The sequence below is a fragment of the Pseudonaja textilis genome, chromosome Z, assembly GCF_049901715.1.
Source record: "Pseudonaja textilis isolate UNSWEBS1 chromosome Z, rPseTex1.2, whole genome shotgun sequence".
NCBI lineage: Eukaryota > Metazoa > Chordata > Lepidosauria > Squamata > Elapidae > Pseudonaja > Pseudonaja textilis.
The window spans coordinates 30,340,340-30,358,909 of record NC_142008.1 but is presented as its reverse complement, the minus strand read 5'-3'; the positions used below and the strand labels follow the sequence as shown (position 1 = coordinate 30,358,909).

Genomic DNA, 18,570 nt, shown 5'->3' with positions numbered 1-18,570 from the left:
AGCGTTTGGGAAAAAATGTTCTTGTATCTAGTTGTTCTGATGCGTAGTGCTCTATATAGCATCTTTTTGAGGGTAGGAGTTGAAACAGTTTACGTCCAGGATGTGAGGAGTCTTTAAATATTTCACAGCCCTCTTTTTGATTCATGCAGGTCCTCAATGGAAGGCAGGTTGTTTTTTCTACAGTCCTAATTATCCCCTGAAGTCTGTGTCTGTCCTGTTGGGTTGCAGAACCAAACCAGACAGTTATAGAGGAGCAAATGACAGATTCAATAATTCCTCTGTAGAACTGTATCAGCAACTCCTTGGGCAGTTTGAGCTTTCTGAGTTGGCGCAGAAAGAACATTCTTTGTTGTGCTTTTTTGATGATGTTAAGTGTTTTTGATGTTAAGTGTCCATTTTAGATCTTGTGATATGATAGAACCTAGAAATTTGAAGGTCTCTACTGTTGATACTGTGTTGTCAAGTATTGTAAGAGGTAGTTGTATGGGAGGGTTTCTCCTAAAGTCTACCATCATTTCTACGGTTCTGAGTGTGTTCAGTTCCAGATTGTTCCAGTTGCACTACAAAGCAAGTTCTACAACTCCTGTCTGTATGCAGATTCATCGTTGTCTCGAATGAGACCAATCACTGTTGTATCATCTGCAAACTTCAGTATTTTAACAGATGTATCATTATCAATCTGAAAACTATTGGTAAGTAGCAGTGGTGGGATTCAAAAAAATTTACTACTTGGCATGGGTTGGTGGGCATAGTGCGGTGGGTGTGGTGCGGTGGGCATGGCAGGGAAAGGATACTGTAAAATTTCCATTCCCTCCCCATTCCAGGGGAACGTTACTGCAAAATTCCATTACCTCCTCACCCCACTAACCTGCTCTCCAGCTCCATTCTCCTATGCAGGGCAACAAGAGAAGACCTAGATGATCAGCTGGGAGTTGGGAGGCAGCAAATAGATGGAAGTATTTACTGGTTCTCCGAACTATTCAAAATTTCCACTACTGGTTCTCCAGAACTGGTCAGAATCTGCTGAATACCATTTCTGGTAAGTAGGTAATTGGCCTATGCTGCCCTTTTTGCTGGATCTTTCATTATCAGGTAGGTTTTGCAATATGCAAAGTAACTCTATTTTCTAATTCATGAGAAGCATTCTTAACATTTTAATACAATTTGGCTTAACTGGTCTGTATCCAAGTATGAAGTAATAGTATTAAGAGTTGCATTTGATCCTCACTGCTAATGATATCTGTCTTGAAATTCAGCATTTAATATATCACCACAATAAATTAAAGAAAAATAATTAGAGACAAAACAGCCTATGCCTAACTCTTATGAGGCAACACAGTGTTTTGCATAAAAAGGCAGTGAGGTTGAAAGTGATAGTGAGGTTGAGGTGATACTATCCTTCCAGTTTTGGGTTGCTAGAATAAGCATAAGCAAGGTCATCCAAAGTTTTTAGCAATTTTAAATGGCAACCAGTGCAGTTCACAAAGTAGGAGTGTTATACAAACATATCATTACTGCTTATGTCACCATATTCTAGATTAATTAATGCTTCCAGGTCATCTTCAATAACACATAGCCTCATATGAAATGTATCACAATAGTCAATAGTGCAAAGGTTTTCCTGGGCACAGCTAATATCTGTACTTCAAGAAGAAGCTCTTTGAAACCAATATAAACCATCTTAGAAAATAAGAATGGCAAAGATTGTGGCCCAGTGCTTGGTGAGTATATAGTTGTTATATATCAATTATATAGCAGTAGCAATAGCACTTAGATCTATAGACCACTTTTATGTGCTTTTATGGCACTTTCTAGTCAGGAAAGTGCTTTTATGGCACTTTCTAGTCAGAGTGTCAAACTGGGACTTGATCTGACCCATGGGATATTTAGATATGACTCACAGAGCCATCCTGGAAACAGTGAAGGACCGGCCTATGGTGCCTCATCCAGCAAAAATGGAGCTCAGGAAGACTGCGTGTGGCCCTCCCAAGATCTGTTTTTGGCCACAACGGCCTCCTGCAGTTCTCTGCCAGCAAAAACAGATCTCCGTTTTCACTGGCAGAGGGCTGCAGGATGCCATCACAGCCAAAAATGGGGCCCAGGGTGCCCCCAACATGAGTGACTGAGCTGACTATGGCCACCCTGGCCACATCCACCACAGCCACCTGAGGCCAAATGTAACACTGATGCAGCCTTCAATGAAATCAAGTTTGACACCCCTGCTGTATGTGGTTCACAGAGTGAGCATATTGCCTCCCAAAATCTGAGTCCTCATTTTATCAACTTGGAAGGATAGAAGGATGAGTCAACCTGGAGCCAGTAGGATCAAACCTTGGCACTGGGCAGACTTAGTCTGCAACACTGCATTCTGTGCCACCACGGCTCCATATATCCTCTTGCCATCCCTTACACTTGTGATTAGAAAGGGAAGACTATGGAAAGAAATTATACTGTAACATTAGAGAAAGACAGTAAAATAAAATGCATTTGTATTTGTACTTCTTTTTAACTTTTTCGTTTCTTTCTCTTTCCTAATTTTTTCTTCAGATTTTCCCGCACTTACTTATTTTGTTTCTTTACTTTCCTTTCTTTTATCTTTCAAAATTTGTATTTTGTTTTTACTAATTCAGGGGGTGAGATCATTGCCTGGTGGTGAATAGATATTGTTTGTAACTCTTCAGGTGTGGTTTCAGTTATTTGTGAACAGGCAGGCCCTCCATAATGGCTATTACCTACAATATATTCTTATAATTCCAAATATAATCAAAGTCCTGAAAGGTTGCTAAAAGTTTGAATCTAAGATAAGAGTATATTAAAAGTCCCTGAAATTAACTGATTGCTTCACAGACATCTCCCACTACAACCACAACCAATTCCATAATGGTTATTCCAATTTCTCTTTAGCTTCTACATTATCTTGACAACCAAAGATACTTGCTTTCAAGACTTTAAGGAAAAGTAGCTCAACTAATAGTTTTGGGTGGTTAAGGGAAACAGTGCCCCGTATGGGCAGATACTTTTGACCAATTATGTTACTTTGAAATTGGGTCTTTCTGCCTGTTTCCCATTAAGTGGGGAAACTATTTCACACTGTGATACAGATGATATAAACACATGTACATACACATACACTCATACACATGCTAAACTCATTGAATCATTCAACATTAGTTACATTTTTATCTTGTTAAAGTTACTTTTTTTTTCAATGAAGTCAATGGGACTTTGCCTTGTTCCACTGCCCTGAGACTATCAATAATTTTTGCAATGTTCAGCAAATGTGATAACTGTTTTACTATGTGCCCAGATTCCAACATGATTTTAAAAAAGATCAGATAAATGAGTATGTGATGACTCACCAATCAAACATTAATTGAAATGGTCTTGTAAATAATTGAGAGATCCCAGGTCATTTTTATAGGTTTTTTAATACAATAAATGGTAGTGATTTTGATCCTAAAACTCATTGTACCAAGTAATAAAAAGAGATAATAAGGGGAAATGACACCTAGTTGTGTTGCCATGGAAGTTGCCTGTTGAATCTTGACCTTGATGGATTTCTACATCATGCAGTTAAACCCAAAGCTCTTCATAATGACATATTTCATGTGTTTGTTAGTTTGTTTTGCTATAGCAGACTGTTATAGTTGTTTTCTGCAATCTGTCACTATGAACAGTATTGGATTTGATTTGGGTAGAGAGACCTGACAACTCTCTGTGTGCTGTGTGTTATTTCTACTGCAAGGAGCACTTCATGCATCTGTCACAATACATTTAATAGGTACAATTCAGAGTATTGTTTGTTTGCTGTAACAATTTAGCAAGACTACCTCTATAGAATTTAAGATCATTTTTCAGCAGCAGGCAAAGGATTTTGTATTCTGTCAGGCTTCTCAACTTGGTAAGCTCAGTGTACTAATATTCACATGTAACTGAACAATTATGCCTTGGAGCTGTTTTTTCCCCTCCTCATCTGTTAACATTTGTTATTCTTGATACTTTCACTATTACATACTGAATTTGTGGGTTTATTTAGTTGCATTTAATTAAGTTTTATTATCTATTTATGGATACAAAGTGACTTACAAGTTGAAGGAAGAATGAGAAAAAAAGTCAATATAACTCTATCATTTCCAACATATATAATCTGCAGTGAGCAAATTTTGTTCAGAGAAAAGTTTGACACTTCCTTTCATTAAAATGCTATTGCTGAGATCCCACCTACTTATTGATATGTGTAGGACAATATAGGTATGGAATGTTTTGTTAGGGTTCTCGGCCGTACCTCACAAAGAAATCAATTACAGAGAAAATGCTTCTGGACTGTGGTTGTGTTTTTGTAATCAATAGAGCGCCATGTCTCCAGCTTCTATTGAATTGGGTTTACAAAGCTCTTTTGTTCTCACCTGCCTCAAAGAGAAATCACTCATGGCATCATGGATCTTAGCTAGCAAAGACTGCATGAATCAAAAAGGTAAAACATTCAGTCTCTGGGGAGGGTGCCAGCTGCCTCATTGATTCAGCACAGTTCTTGGCCAATTCTAAAGGAGCACTGGCATAATTTCCAGGGAGAGAGAGAAATAATAAGAGTCCATTAGCCTAGCTGTTACCAAGGAGAAATAGGGTGTACGGCCTGAAACAAAAAAGAAGTCCATAGTAGGAGTTTGGCTGTCAACACTCAACACATACACATACAAAAATGTTTGAGTATCCTGTGTCAAAATCCTATGGTCCAAGAACGAAAACATATTTTACATTTCAGCATAGAAACTGGTGTTAAGAACTTGCCAGAAGCTCACTGTAATTCAATTCTTCCCTTATTGTCTCTATAGTTGTAATTTGCTTTTGGGGGGGAGCATTATCAGCTGAGTTTTAAAAACCAAGGCAATAAAATAAATTAATAAAATAAAAGATAAAACAAATCACTAGGTAGATAGGCAAGCAGAGCTGATGTGGGGGTTCCTTAGTACTCTCTGAGCCTGGCTGTTTTCATTACCCAATCTAGGTAATAAAGTCAATGCTAGTAAGGAATGCTCTGTTTTTATCTTAGTGGCTTGCCCTGTCAGTTTTGGTGAGAGTGGTCATAGAGGTTCTGTGTTTGGGCTGTTTATTGTTGGGTGGTTGGAAAGTTCCTGGATTGAGACATTGTTTACTTGATTGTTGGTCTGATCTCAATCTTGGAGTTAATCTGTGCTCATCTGGATGCTAATTGCTGGTGGGGAGGTGATTTGGTCTTTTTGTTCCCTTTTCTGGGCAGGGGGCTTGTTGACTGTCTCTTTTGTATAGTGTATAAATAAGGTCTATTTATTTGTTGATGGCTAATTTGTCAGAGTTTTTAGAAGCTTTTTGCCAAACTTCTAGAAATTCCCTAGTACTTTTGGATTTGGCTTGGTCTACGATGGTCAGAGTTTCCCAATTGAAACTATGGTTGAATCATACATTGTAAAATTAAAGAGTCTTCATCATGTCTTCTGACTGTTGGTTGGTAGTCATGGAAGTGTTCTGCCAGTCTTCTGCCTGTTTGTCCTATGTAGTGCTGTTGCAGTCATTATATTGTAGATGACACCTATTTTTTTCTTCTAGGGCTGCTGGATGTTCTTGATATATACTAGTGTTATTCTTTTTAAGGTTGAGTTCTGATGTATTGGGTTGAGTGGTCAGGCACTTTTGATCAACAGGAGTATTATATAAATTACATGTGTGTATATACATATGTGTGTGTATGTGTACATATATGTTACAGTATGTGTATATATGTATGTATATATGTCTCCTTCCCCCCCCCCACCCCGTGTACAATTGCTGCATTGTTCCAAGTCAGAGAGAACATCATAGAAATAAATGAAAAATCTACAAAATGAAAATTTGATTTCTTCCAAAAGAAGCCTTCTCAGACAAGCATATTGGGGGGAAAAGTCATTTTTAAATGGAAAATGAGTCTGTTTTTCAGACCCAGCTGTGGGCAACTAACTCATTAATAATCTCATCACTCTGCCTACATTGTTTCCAAAATCATTTCTTGAACATTTCCATGAAAACAAGCTCTTCAGTCTTTCTATTTTGGCACACAGGACATTTGATTAAAGAAGGCACTTATTTAAAGTTGGTCTTTTGCTTCTATTTTGAATCCATTGAAAAGGAGTCAGAATGAGCACACGTGTTTCTTTCTCACAATCCATGACTGCATTTAGAAGAGAAGAAAAAATAGTATTAAGTTAAAAGAATTAGCTGACTGATGGAGGGACTTGGAGTAGGGGACAGAGTGTATCTCAGCTACAGACCAAAGTTTTAGCTGAAGAAAGTCCCAAATTAAAATTCAAATATTTGAAGGCTGCTATTAATGCCTTCTGCGAGAAAAGGTGAAATACTGATTCTGATAATTCAAAAACATTGTGTTTTCCATTGTATTGAACTCTTAAAAGTAAATTTGCACCAGTTTTGTTTTCAATTCTGAATTAACTGAATTTAGATGTTGCACTGTTTGGTCCCATGGCTTTTCTGAAAAAATATTTTTGGCTGACCTCAATATTATCACTAAAAATATTTCACATCACAGAAAAAAACATTCCAATTTTATGCAATTAAAAATCAGCACTGAGCAGCACTCAGCTTTTATATATCTGATCTTGAATTATTTTTGTTTTAATTTTTGATATAGCTATTCTATGATTGTGCTATGATGATGAGTACCTCCAAGTGTTGTTTAATTCAATTTATTTATTTCATTTGATTATTGGCATCAAGAAAGATAAGTACTGTACAGTATTTTAACATAGAGTTGGGGAAATTCTTTCTGCCATTCTTGCCCATTTTGTCCCATTCTTTGCATATTCCACTTACATATATTCCACTCATACATACAATTCACATACCACATGACAAAAAGGTCTGCTAAACCATAACATACAGTGCAGTTTACAAACCACAATGGCTGGCTCACACCAAAAACTATATTAAACCAAGCCATATTACAGCTTACATGAAGTCAATCAGCAAAATATTTGCATGCAGCTCACATAATGATAAAATCACTAAAATATGAATAGTATTGGCAACTCATATAAAACTGTGGTTCAGGATTTGGACCAAGGGCCCACTCCTGGTGGGTATAGAAAAAGCAGGTGGTTTTGGGAACTGTAACTTCAAAAGTGGGGAAAGGTCACCACTGAATTTTTGTCAGTCTTTTACACAAGTATGAAAACCCAACATAGATTCATGGATGGCTAAATTACAATTCATATTAGGAGAAATGATAGATTGGAAATAATCAATAGAGCTTCCTAAGGATTAGGTGAAAAAAAACTGCAATTCTTTAGAACTTATTACATATTCCTTTTTCTTTCCTTGACAAGAGATATTTGAGTTAAGCACAATCTTCTACTTTCAGATTCAGATACTCCAGAATTATATGAGATTCAGATTAACAGAGTTGGAAGGGACCTTGTAGGTCATCTAGTCTAACCCTCCCACAAAGCAGGAGAACCTACACCATTTCTGACAGATAGCAGTCCAGTCTCTTCTTGAAAGCTTCCAGTGATGAAGCTCCCACAGCTTCTGAAGGCAAGCTGTTCCATTGGTTGCTTGTTCTCACTGTCAGAAAATTTCTCCTTATTTCTAGATTGAATCTCTCTTTGATCAGTTTCCATCCATTATTCCTTGTCTGGCCTTCAGGTGCCTTGGAAAATAGCTTGACCCCTTCCTCTCTGTGGCAGCTCATCAAATATTGGAACACTGCTATCATGTCTCCCCCGGTCCTTCTTTTCACTAGGCTAGCCATGCCAAGTACTTGCAACTGTTCATTGCATGTTTTAGCCTTAAATGTTGAGGATTGGAATCCAAAATACTCTCATCACTTCATAGTATTTGGTCACTAGTGAGCTGTATGAGCACAACATGCATGTGTATTGCATTCCAAAGTGTTGTTTTCATTTTACATTATTCCTGATATTTGGAGAAAACAAAGTGTGCAGTGAGCAATGTGCAATCTATTGTTCTCCAAATACCAGGAATAACCTGACTAAACACAGTGGAATCAGTCTGTTTCCTTCAGTGACTTTTGCAATATAAGAATCTTATTGCAACTAAGATTTATATGCCCATAACATGCCTTTGAAATATAGTTGCATCAAATTGTGGGGGAATTAATATCAATACCAAAACACACCCAAGGCACCCCTTTATTTATGTAAAGAGGGCAGGTTTCTATAAAACATACTATTTGATGATATACTGGCATTTCTGTTTACCTTTATTGGAATAGTTGCTTCTTTCATAAGAAAATAACCTTTGTATAAATAGCAATAGAACAGCAATAGCATTTAGACATACTGCATTTTCTGCTCTATAGCACTCTCTAAGCAGCATATAATGTAAGCATATTGCTTGACAATCTGGGCCCTTGTTTTACTGACCTTGGGAGGATAGAAGGCTGAGTTAAACTCAAGCTCTGTCAGGATTGAACTCCTGACTAGGGACAGAGTTTGCCTGCAATACTGCATTCTAACCACTGTACCCCCAGGGCTCCACTATCTGCAAAGTAGCTATCTGGAAAATATATTTTCCATTCAATACAGCCAAGAGGTATATTCAGAGACTTTATAATATTTGAAAACCAAAAAATATTTAATATTTTCATAAATAATCACTGCTACCAATTCCATTACATATTATGTAACTTCCATCTCATGAATTATTCAGTTCATTCAAGGGTGCTTATTCTGATGCATAAAGAAAATTTTGAAACAAAAATATTATTATTGAAGAGAGTATTTGGAAGAAAAGTATTCCCTCAGATCTCAGTCAGATGTTTCTACACTTATTTTTCTTTCAAATTGGACAGTGATATTCCATAACCAATCAGATTTGATTAAGGCATGATTATTATCAATAAAGTTGTGGAGATTATGAATTCTAGAGCATAGTTTTAATATTAACATTTCTAATACATATATTGTGCACATATTGACTGCAGTTAGATAATCATATACTTAAATAATAAACCAGAATATGAATAAGTTCATAGCAGCAACTCCAGCAGTTTGTTCTGCCTTCAAGTCAGACTTGATTTCTGGGAATTACATGAAAAAGTCCATGCAATTTCCTAAGCAGCATTTTTGGAAATAATTTCCATTGCTTTATTCCTGGGGCTGAAAGAACGTAACTGGCCTAATGTCACCCAGCTGGCTTTTATGTTTAAGTAACGTCTGGAACTCAGATTTCTTTGTTCTTACTCTCGAAACTCATGGCCCATGGGCTAGATGCCTCATGTGCTGGTCACACCTACCCCCAGTTTAGCAAAGGGGGGAAAAGTTGTGATACATCATACATCATGTAATGACAACAAGACACTGCGGTTTGACACCCCTGGTTTAGAATCTGCTAAACAGATTCTTTATAACTAATCATAATATTCATTATATAGCAACCACAAAATTATGACTATTAGTTGGAATGACAAGCTAAAATCCTAAACCTAAGTTTGAAGTTGAAGAGTATAGCTGAATATTCTTGTGATTTTAATAAGACACATTTTTAAACAAATTAGGCAGTTTCTAATTTATTTGGAAGCCAGTATAAAAGGTGAGAAAATGACTTGCATTATATTCTTATCTTGATTTGTCAAGCTAAGATTCATCCACACTCTCCTGGTATATGCTGAAACTTCATAAGAAAGAAGGGGGCTCTTGGGATACAAAATATTTATTACATCTCTTTGTTGTGACTCAGTACTATTTATAATAGTGATTGATTCAAAGAAGTTCAAAACAAGATGCAAAGAATGAAGGTGAATTTTTATGCAGTACATATCACAATATCCAAGGTACTTTAGGAGATATTCCCTATTTACAAGAAGTTTCAATACTTGGAAGATAAAAATAGACTAAAACTCTGATTATTATCATGTTGGAAGACTACAGGAATATCTACAGAAATATGGCAAGAGGAAAAATCAGAGTAAATTTTAACTAAAAATTTTAACTAAAATATTAGTGGCCAATAGACTAAGAAATGTTGATCTATAGCAGTATGTCTAAACTATCACATAATAGCCTCAATTTCATGTGTTAGCAAAATATTGGCTAGGATCATCCAACACAGATTACATATCTACATTGAAAGATAGATGCCAGGTACTCAAGCCAGTTTTAGAAAAGACCAAGAATGATCTGAAGGCAACAAGACTCACTTGTTAAGATGAATGGCTATAGAAATAATAAAATAAATAAAATAAAATGAATGAAGTGAAATAAAATGAAATAATTAAATTAAATTGTAAAATAAATAATAACATATAATAAAATAAAATCCAAGGAGCCAAGTGAAAAAATGGGACTAAGACTAAACATAAAGGAGACTAAGCGAATACCACAGGTACAGCAAACAGTCTTAGTATTGACCATGAAATAGATAGTGAATAGAAAGTAGATAGTAAACAGTAGTTTCTGTCTTATAGGATGAACTATCAACAAAGAAAAACCAGCAGTTAAGAAATGCACCACAGATTAGCACTTGGTAGAGTAGCGGTGAAGGCCTTGGAAAAGATATTCAGATGTCATGATATGCCTACATCTATAAAGATCAGAATTGGGTAGGTACTTATTCTCCTTGTACCATTTTATAGAAGGAAAAATTGGACTTTAAAAAAATAGTCTTGTTGATATTGAATTTTGGTATTCAAAGTTGTGAGATACCATGGATAGCAAAGAAAACAAAGGGATAATACAAAATCGTCAAATCATCCTATTTCAGATAGATTATACAAAGATTCTTAAGAAGTCTATAATGCCAGGAAAGATGGAAGGAAACAGAAGAAAACAAGTAGCAGCAAGTTTCACGGGTTTAATTATGGCAGTACCTGGTGCACCTTAGAAAAACCTGAGTTTTCCAGACTAAGGATAGGTGATCCTACAGAAGGCCTACTTCTGTGGTCACTAAGAGCAAATACAGACCTAATGGCACATAATAATAAATCACTAGTTTATACAAATATAAATGTGAATGTATTTTTTCAGAGCTGCAAGAATAATTATCAAGGTTGTGCTTTGGATTCAAAGAAAAAAAAATGCTTTGGCCCATGCATAGGTGCTCAAATAGCAATAGCACTTATATATTGATTTACAGTGCTTTACAGACCCTCCCTAAGCAGTTTACAGAGGAGCATATTGCCCCCAACAATTTGAAGGCTGGAAAACTGAGTCAATCTTGAGCCTGGTGAGATTTGAATTGCCAAATTGCAGGCAGCCGGCAGTCAGCAAAAATATCCTGCAGTACTGCATGCTAACCACTGCACCACCATGGCTCATAATATAACATTTATCAACTCCCTAAAGCAGCAACAAACTTTACAGGACCATATAATTGTTTTCTTGCAGTGCAGTCTCAGGAAAAGATGTATGAGGTTTAAGTAGTTGCCAAGAGGTGCTTATGTGTACACCAAGTGTATTCTGAAACACCTTCATTTCTCATACAAAGCACTGCACAGTGATAACATCAACAACAACCATTATAACTATTATTTTCTACATTTACTTTCCTTAAGTAGAATGTGCAAAGAAAGTGCATAGAAAAAAAACCCAAAAAACTAAACAATGAAATATGCCTACCTGTCAACAGGGATCACTCTGGCACAAATTTCTCTATTATTAAACCCTTCCTGTTTTATGGGCAGTATGCACACTACTGTATCTGAGTCACTCACCTGCTTTTTGAAAATTAGCTAGCCTTCAATCAAAAAGCTGCACAACTTCTTGGAAAAAGACTAGACTCACCTTATGTGGTTACACTTTTAAAAAAGAGAGGGTATGACCAGGACCAAACCTAAAGTTCAATGTCATTCAATATAATCAATATAACTCTCTAGCTAATAATTACTACTTTTTTCTTTCTGTCATATGCAAATTAGTAATTAGGAAACAATTTTCCCTGGAAACTCAAAGGACACATGGTGCCCTTGGATTTTTAGTGGTCCCCTCTATCCTAGACTCTTCATCCTAAAAAAGGTATTTAAAAATAGCTAGATCAAATGTAAACTCCAACTCTCCATGTAAAGCAATTGAACAGTGAGGTTTGTTAGTTGTCAACTAAATTTAGACCAAAGCAATCACATCAGCAAGGGATTGACCATTTCCTGCAGTAAGTAATTTAAAAGGGCACACAATGGAGAGGGAGATGTCACAAATGCTAAAACCCTAGTCTGTACACTATATACTAATGAACATTGGGAGGAAGAGTAGGGAGTATTGAATAGAAGAGAATAAAATAAAAGAATGTTTGCCATTGATCAGCCATATTTACATAAAATGAGAATACGTTCATTTATAGATGAACATTATGAAATTCTTACTCCAGTTAAATAGAAATGTAGAACATTTCAGTTTGAGAGCTATTGCAGCCAATTGTCTGAGTGCTAATTGAAGTTGGACAATTTTTATGATCTTGATTTTAATCTTGAGCTTGGACTAGGGAATTTTTCAAACAGAAAAACAGTTTTTCAAACTGTCCATTTTAACAAAGTAGGATAAATGACCATTGTATCAGCAGACCAAATAACCAAAGTTTATTAACAAAATTAGAAGTCAGTGTTTCACAGTGATTAAGAAATGGATGATGATCCCAGTGAAAAGTAAAAAAAAAGCATTGCCCATGGGGAAGGGGAATATGGTGGTTGCTCAGCCTCTTAAATATTTCATGTTAAAATATAGCAGGGCTTTGATCGTGCAATTGCAACTACCATGTTTACTTTTTGACCTCTCTACAGGCATCCTTATTGGACGATCTTTGTATAATTCTCTCCACAAAAAGCAATACTGTATGAACAAATTCTTTAGTAGCACAAAAATAGGAAGGTTACAGAAACCGCTGGGATAAGGGAGTGAAATGCACAGATTGAGGGAAGGCAAGGGCATCTGTTTAGCTACTTACGATGAATAAGAGGGTTCATTTCTGAGGATCAGTGATCTGGAAAGCAAATATTGCCATTGTTGCTGTTAAGTTGTTCCTTTCTATCATACATGCAATGGGTATTTATAAATATATTAAGATATTGCAGAAAGGATGCTTCCAGCCAACTTTCCTTCTCAAAAAAACCAAAATGAAATGCTTCCCTGAAACTTCCCCATTGTTCACGAAAATGAGGGCCTCAGAGAATACAAATGTCAAATCTCGTCTGCAGAAAAGGAACTGAACATACTTTCTGTTTACTGCCACTGCTTTTTATTTTATTTGTTAATATCATTTGCCTTCAGGAGACATACACCGAATTCATTCTGTCTTTTTCTTCGCATATGTCATATAATCTTTGTTGCAGAGATAATAGCAATTTTTGATACTTTGGCCTTTTCATTGTTCGGCAATTTGATAGCAATTCCCACTCTTAGCATTAAAAACCTGTGGAGAAGTGAAACAGAGAGGTTGTTCAAAATATAAAGAATAAGAAGTTGCTTAAATAACTAAGTCAAAGGATTCTGATAGCTTCTTTTCTATGACAAAGATAGTGATGAAAAAAAGGAAATGGTATACTCTGCATGCATTCATTGAGAAAATTACTGTAATGAGACCCGAAGACAGAAATATTATGAATGAAAAAAGCCATTTTCATTATTCTTTGGAAACAAGCATTTAATGTTCATTCATCTCAATATTTTCCTTGCACAACTATCAAATTTTCTCCTTTTCTATCCTTGAATAATGTGTTTCAGTGAATATACGGTGTTTTTTCTTTTCTATCCTTAAAAATATAACTGTTATATATGCTGAGGCAACAGTAGAGGGTTCAGAAAAGTCAAGATGGCAGCTATGGCTCTGCAATCAACGTCTATCCCTTTTTAATGTGCAAAATATATTTTAAAGGGGCAGGGCTTCAATTTCCTTATCAGGTTGCTCACCTGACTTTACTGATCTGCCACTCCAAACTCTGCAAATCCCAGGCAAAAGAACTGATGGATTGCAATCAATCATCTGCTGCTCTTACCTCTTTCCTATCTCCCCTTATTATAACCAGTTACTTATTTACAGAGAGAAATGACAGAGATCTGGTAACACTAGTTATGTTGAATTATGGAATACTGAAGGCTGCAATCCTGAAACATCTGGAGGGCCCCCTATAGGATAAGGATGAGATGACTTGATATAAAAAGAAAACTCAAATGATCAAAGTCATATAGACATATTCTCTTTCTCTCTCTCTCTTTCTTACACACACATCTCCCCCAAACTGATTACACTGTATTAGAATTATTTTGATATCTTAGGTTCCATGCAAAAATCATTGAGACCTTATTATTTCAGATATCTAAAGCAAAACACTGCCTTTTTAAACCCATAAATACCCACCCAAGCAGAACAACAGTGGGTATCCTCTAATCTGCACTAGTTATTGACCACCACGGTAACGTCTCATAATATTTTTCAATATGGTGCAAGAAAAAGTATTATAAAATATTAAAATTATTACTTTCAGATGTGGCTACTGAGTGGTTTTGCTGTCTTATGGTAACAAATATCAGGTTTACTTGAATGCAAGTTGTCTTGCTTGCTACACATTGCTCTGGTAGAAGAATACTACCTTCTGGGAAACAATACTGCAAGAAGATGATTAATTCTGAATTCTTTCATCAATTCCCTAATTAAAGATGCTATTCTTCCTGCAGACCAAAACATACAGGTATAATATTAAATATCATATATTATTTTACAATGGCTTCATGAAGATTTTTATTAGAGAAATAGCACTGAGAAATTTCTTCCTTACTTCAGAACCAAATTATAGAAATCTGAGATATTGAAGAACATAATATTTATTATATCTCAAGAAGAAAACTTTTTTGCTGAAGTATTTTTCTCCATCACATTTCTACACCAAAATCTGGACAGTGCTTCTAAAATCTTGAACAGCCAAATGCAGGAAGATATTATAATCTGTGGCAAAGAATTTGTTCCAATTAGACGATCTCTGCACCCTTTAAATTCTGTTATTGTTTGACCCTGCCTGGAGTAGGAAGCACTAAAAAGAAACAATATTCCCAAAGAACCTATCTTATATTTTATTCACAATTGCTAAGAAGAAACATCACCACCTAGCTGCAGAACTTGGGTTTTTTTTTTTTTTATAGGCTTCATATTAGAAAAAAACAGGTGTTATTTTTAAAAAGATAGTGAGGTCTCTTAATATTGCCAATAGAATCAAACTCCACCAATTTCACATTCAAAAAATAAAACAATGTGTATCCATTAAAGAGAGAGCAGACCAAAGAGCATAATCACAATTGTCTTTCTTATTCTATTTTATTAAATTAGATACCATTATCTGTAAGATAATGGGCAATCTGGTCTCTGTGGAAACATATACTCAGAATATGAAAATTCAGTGTAAATTCTCTTTGGGAACAACTGCTATAATATTATACATCTTTTCAGACAATCTGTAGCTTGGGAGAAAATCTCTTTTAGAATGAGTTTGCCCTAAATAGGCAGTTTTCTATAATGCAAGGACTAACATGCCCTTGAAAAAAGTTGGATTTCCATCCTATAGGCCTAGCAAGTAGAGTTGTTTTGACCAGAGGCTTATAGGAGTATTATGGAAATAATAATCTATTACACTGGAGTCACCCGTGTTGCCAACACTGGAGAACAGTGGTCTGCCAGCAGTCAAGTATGAGCATTCTGGGATGGCCAGCAGGTGGTGAGTTCATTCAGAAATTTGAGAGGAAGGGGAGGCAGGGACAGAGAGAGGTTTAAAAGGATAGAATTTGATGGGAAATAGGGTGAAAGGGGAAGGAGTGAGATAAGGAAGAAGGGGAAAGAGAAAAAAAGAGCAAAAGAGGGAAGGAGAGAGAGAGAGAGAAAGAAAGTAGGGAGAAAGAATGATATGTGAGCTGTGGGTAATGAGAGTGAAAAGTGAAGGGGAAACTACTATGGAGAAGAAGAATGGTCAGGAAGAGCTGCTGGGATGGTCAGCAAGCAAGATAATGACTGAAACTAAAGCAGAAGAAATGGGGGGTGCGGTTTAGAAGTCAGGAACAGGACAGGAACAGGAAAAAGGGGGCAAAAAGACAAAATAACAAAGAAGGAATGAGGAGAGAGAGTTGGGCAACTGGGGCAGAGCACAGACAAGACAATGATCCTAGATAAAGAGGGAGGAGAGGGGAAGAGCTGTTGATATGCCAGATGAGTGATACATGCAAAGGATAGGACTGAGAGGGGGGGGGCTAGAAGTAATTATCCATAATTAGTTCTAGCCTTTTTTTGGAGGAAAGGTGATCATTCCAGAGACATGAGCTAAGTAGGAAAAATAAACCCCAACACCATTATTAAGTAGTGCAAGGAACAAAATACCCAGGCATAGTTAAGCAGATATCTGAACAGAACAGCAAATTCCGCAAGGGGTGAGGGTCCTATCTCCAAATCAGAGGGCATTTATTGTGGACATGAAAGTGGACTGAGACACCTCCCATTTCTATGCATTGTTAGAGTAGAGGCGAAAGGTCCCAATCCCTACTCACAGTCACTCATGCCTTAGTCACTTCCTATCTTGACTATTGTAACATGCTCTACATGGGGCTGCCCTTGAAGAACATCCGGAGGCTCCAGTTGGTGCAAAATGCAGCGGCCCGCACGGTTTTGTGCAGACCCCAGTGTGCACATGTATCACTTCTCCTGCAGGAGCTGCATTGCTGCCAATTTGCTTCTGGGTACAATTCAAGGTGCTGGTTGTCACCATTAAAGCCCTTCATGGCTTGGGTCCGGATTATCTGAGGGAACGTCTTTTGTCCATCACATCTACCCAACCCATTAGAGCGAGGAGGCAGGGAATGTTGTGGGTCCCACCCCGAGGGAGATACACCTGGTGGGACCCAGAAGAAGGGCCTTCTCCATGGTGGCTCTCTCTCTGGAATATCATTTCCCCAGAGATCAGAATGGCCCCCACTCTAGCAGTCTTTCAGAAGGCACTGAAGACCTGCATTTGCCAGCGGGCCTGGGGAACCCAGAGAGGGATGGAGCCCATCAGATGGTTCATGTAATTTGCTGTCGCTGGGGGGGCATAGGGAAGTGGGGGGTGATTTTACTATATTAATTTATTTGATTTTATGAGTTTTACTACTTTTAAATTGTGGTTTTATATGTTGTAAGCCACCTTGAGTCATCATGGCAAATAGGCAGCAATACAAATCTAATAATAAATGAATAAATAAATTTGCTTTGGAGGCAAGAGCCTTCAGTTAACAGAGGACATAAAGGTGCGGTTGGCTCACCCAAACCAGTGACTCATGGACTAGTAAAGCAGGGGTCATGACCAATCCATGCTCTTGGATAGTACATTGGCTCTCAAGGAGGAAACACACAATTCTGCCACATCAGGGACACCAGGGACAAGGCTTCTCAAGGCAATGGAAAATCTTGTGGCCAGGTGCAAGCAACAATCATTGGGGTTTGGGTACAGGAAACTGCATATTAGGGATGCAGCCTGTGCTTGCAGGGGAGAAGTATGAAACTCAGATGGGCATAGAGCTCAGTGCAGGCAGTAGAGGAATGGGTTGTCCCAGATAGGAGAAACAGAGAATCACAGAGAGCCTGAAAAATCTCACTGCAGAAGCCATTAGAAATTTAACATTTAGTCAGGAGTCATGTATGGCTTATGACTACCTCATCATATTGCAGGAAGTGTTTGAACAACAAAGATAACTTCTTGCCTGATTTACCAGTCTGAGCACAGGTACCAACAAAGAGTTTAACAATTCTCTGGCTATATCAGGCGCCTGAACAAGTTGCTTTGTCAAATTGTGTTGAGGAAGGGAATGGAGTCCACAGAGGTAGATCAGACTAGCAGATTTTGTGAAGTGCTCTATACATGGGCCTGGTCTGGGTACAATTATAAAGATGGTGAGAGAAGAAAGGAAGATGGAGGATGGTAAGGGAGCTGCAACCAACATGCCATCAGAATTGTCTCTTAGGCATTGGGATTGTGAGCGCTATAGATGCAAATGCAAAATTTGCCATTTAGAGACACAAATATCCCAACTGATGAAAGTGGTGAGCTCATTAGTTTTAGCTTAGCTTAGTTTAGTTTAGTTTAGTTTAGTTTAGTTTAGTTTATTGTCATTGCACATCATACAATGAAATCAAACACCATCTTCAGTGCACATCATGACCATGACCATGAAAATAAACACAAACACACATCCTTCACTCTTTACACATTGAACCGGAAACCCCCAACACCACACCAACACTGCACTATACATCAGAATTCAAAAGAGCTAGTGCCCTGGGATAGAAGCTGTTTTTCAGCCTATTTGTCCTTGTTTTTATTATTCTGTACCATCTACCAGATGGTAATAGTTCAGAAAAAGGGTTCCCAGGATGAGATGGATCTTTGAGAATGTTTTGAGCTTTCTTAAGGCAGTGGGAGCTATAAAGCTCTTCCGAAGAGGGGAGAGGGCAACCAATCTTCTGCGCAATGACATTAACCCTCTGGAATGCTTTCCTATCTGCCACTGTGCAATTGGCAAACCATACAGAGGTGCAGTATGTTAAAACGCTCTCTATGGTGCAGTAGTAGAAGGTCACCAGCAG

At 37.2% G+C, this 18,570-nt stretch overlaps 1 long non-coding RNA gene across 1 annotated transcript in view; it reads right to left on the bottom strand.

Annotated features, from left to right (window-relative positions):
* LOC148123957 (uncharacterized) overlaps nucleotides 1–18,570 on the bottom strand; it is a 64,626-nt gene that overhangs the window by 23,000 nt on the left and 23,056 nt on the right. The window lies entirely within an intron of this gene.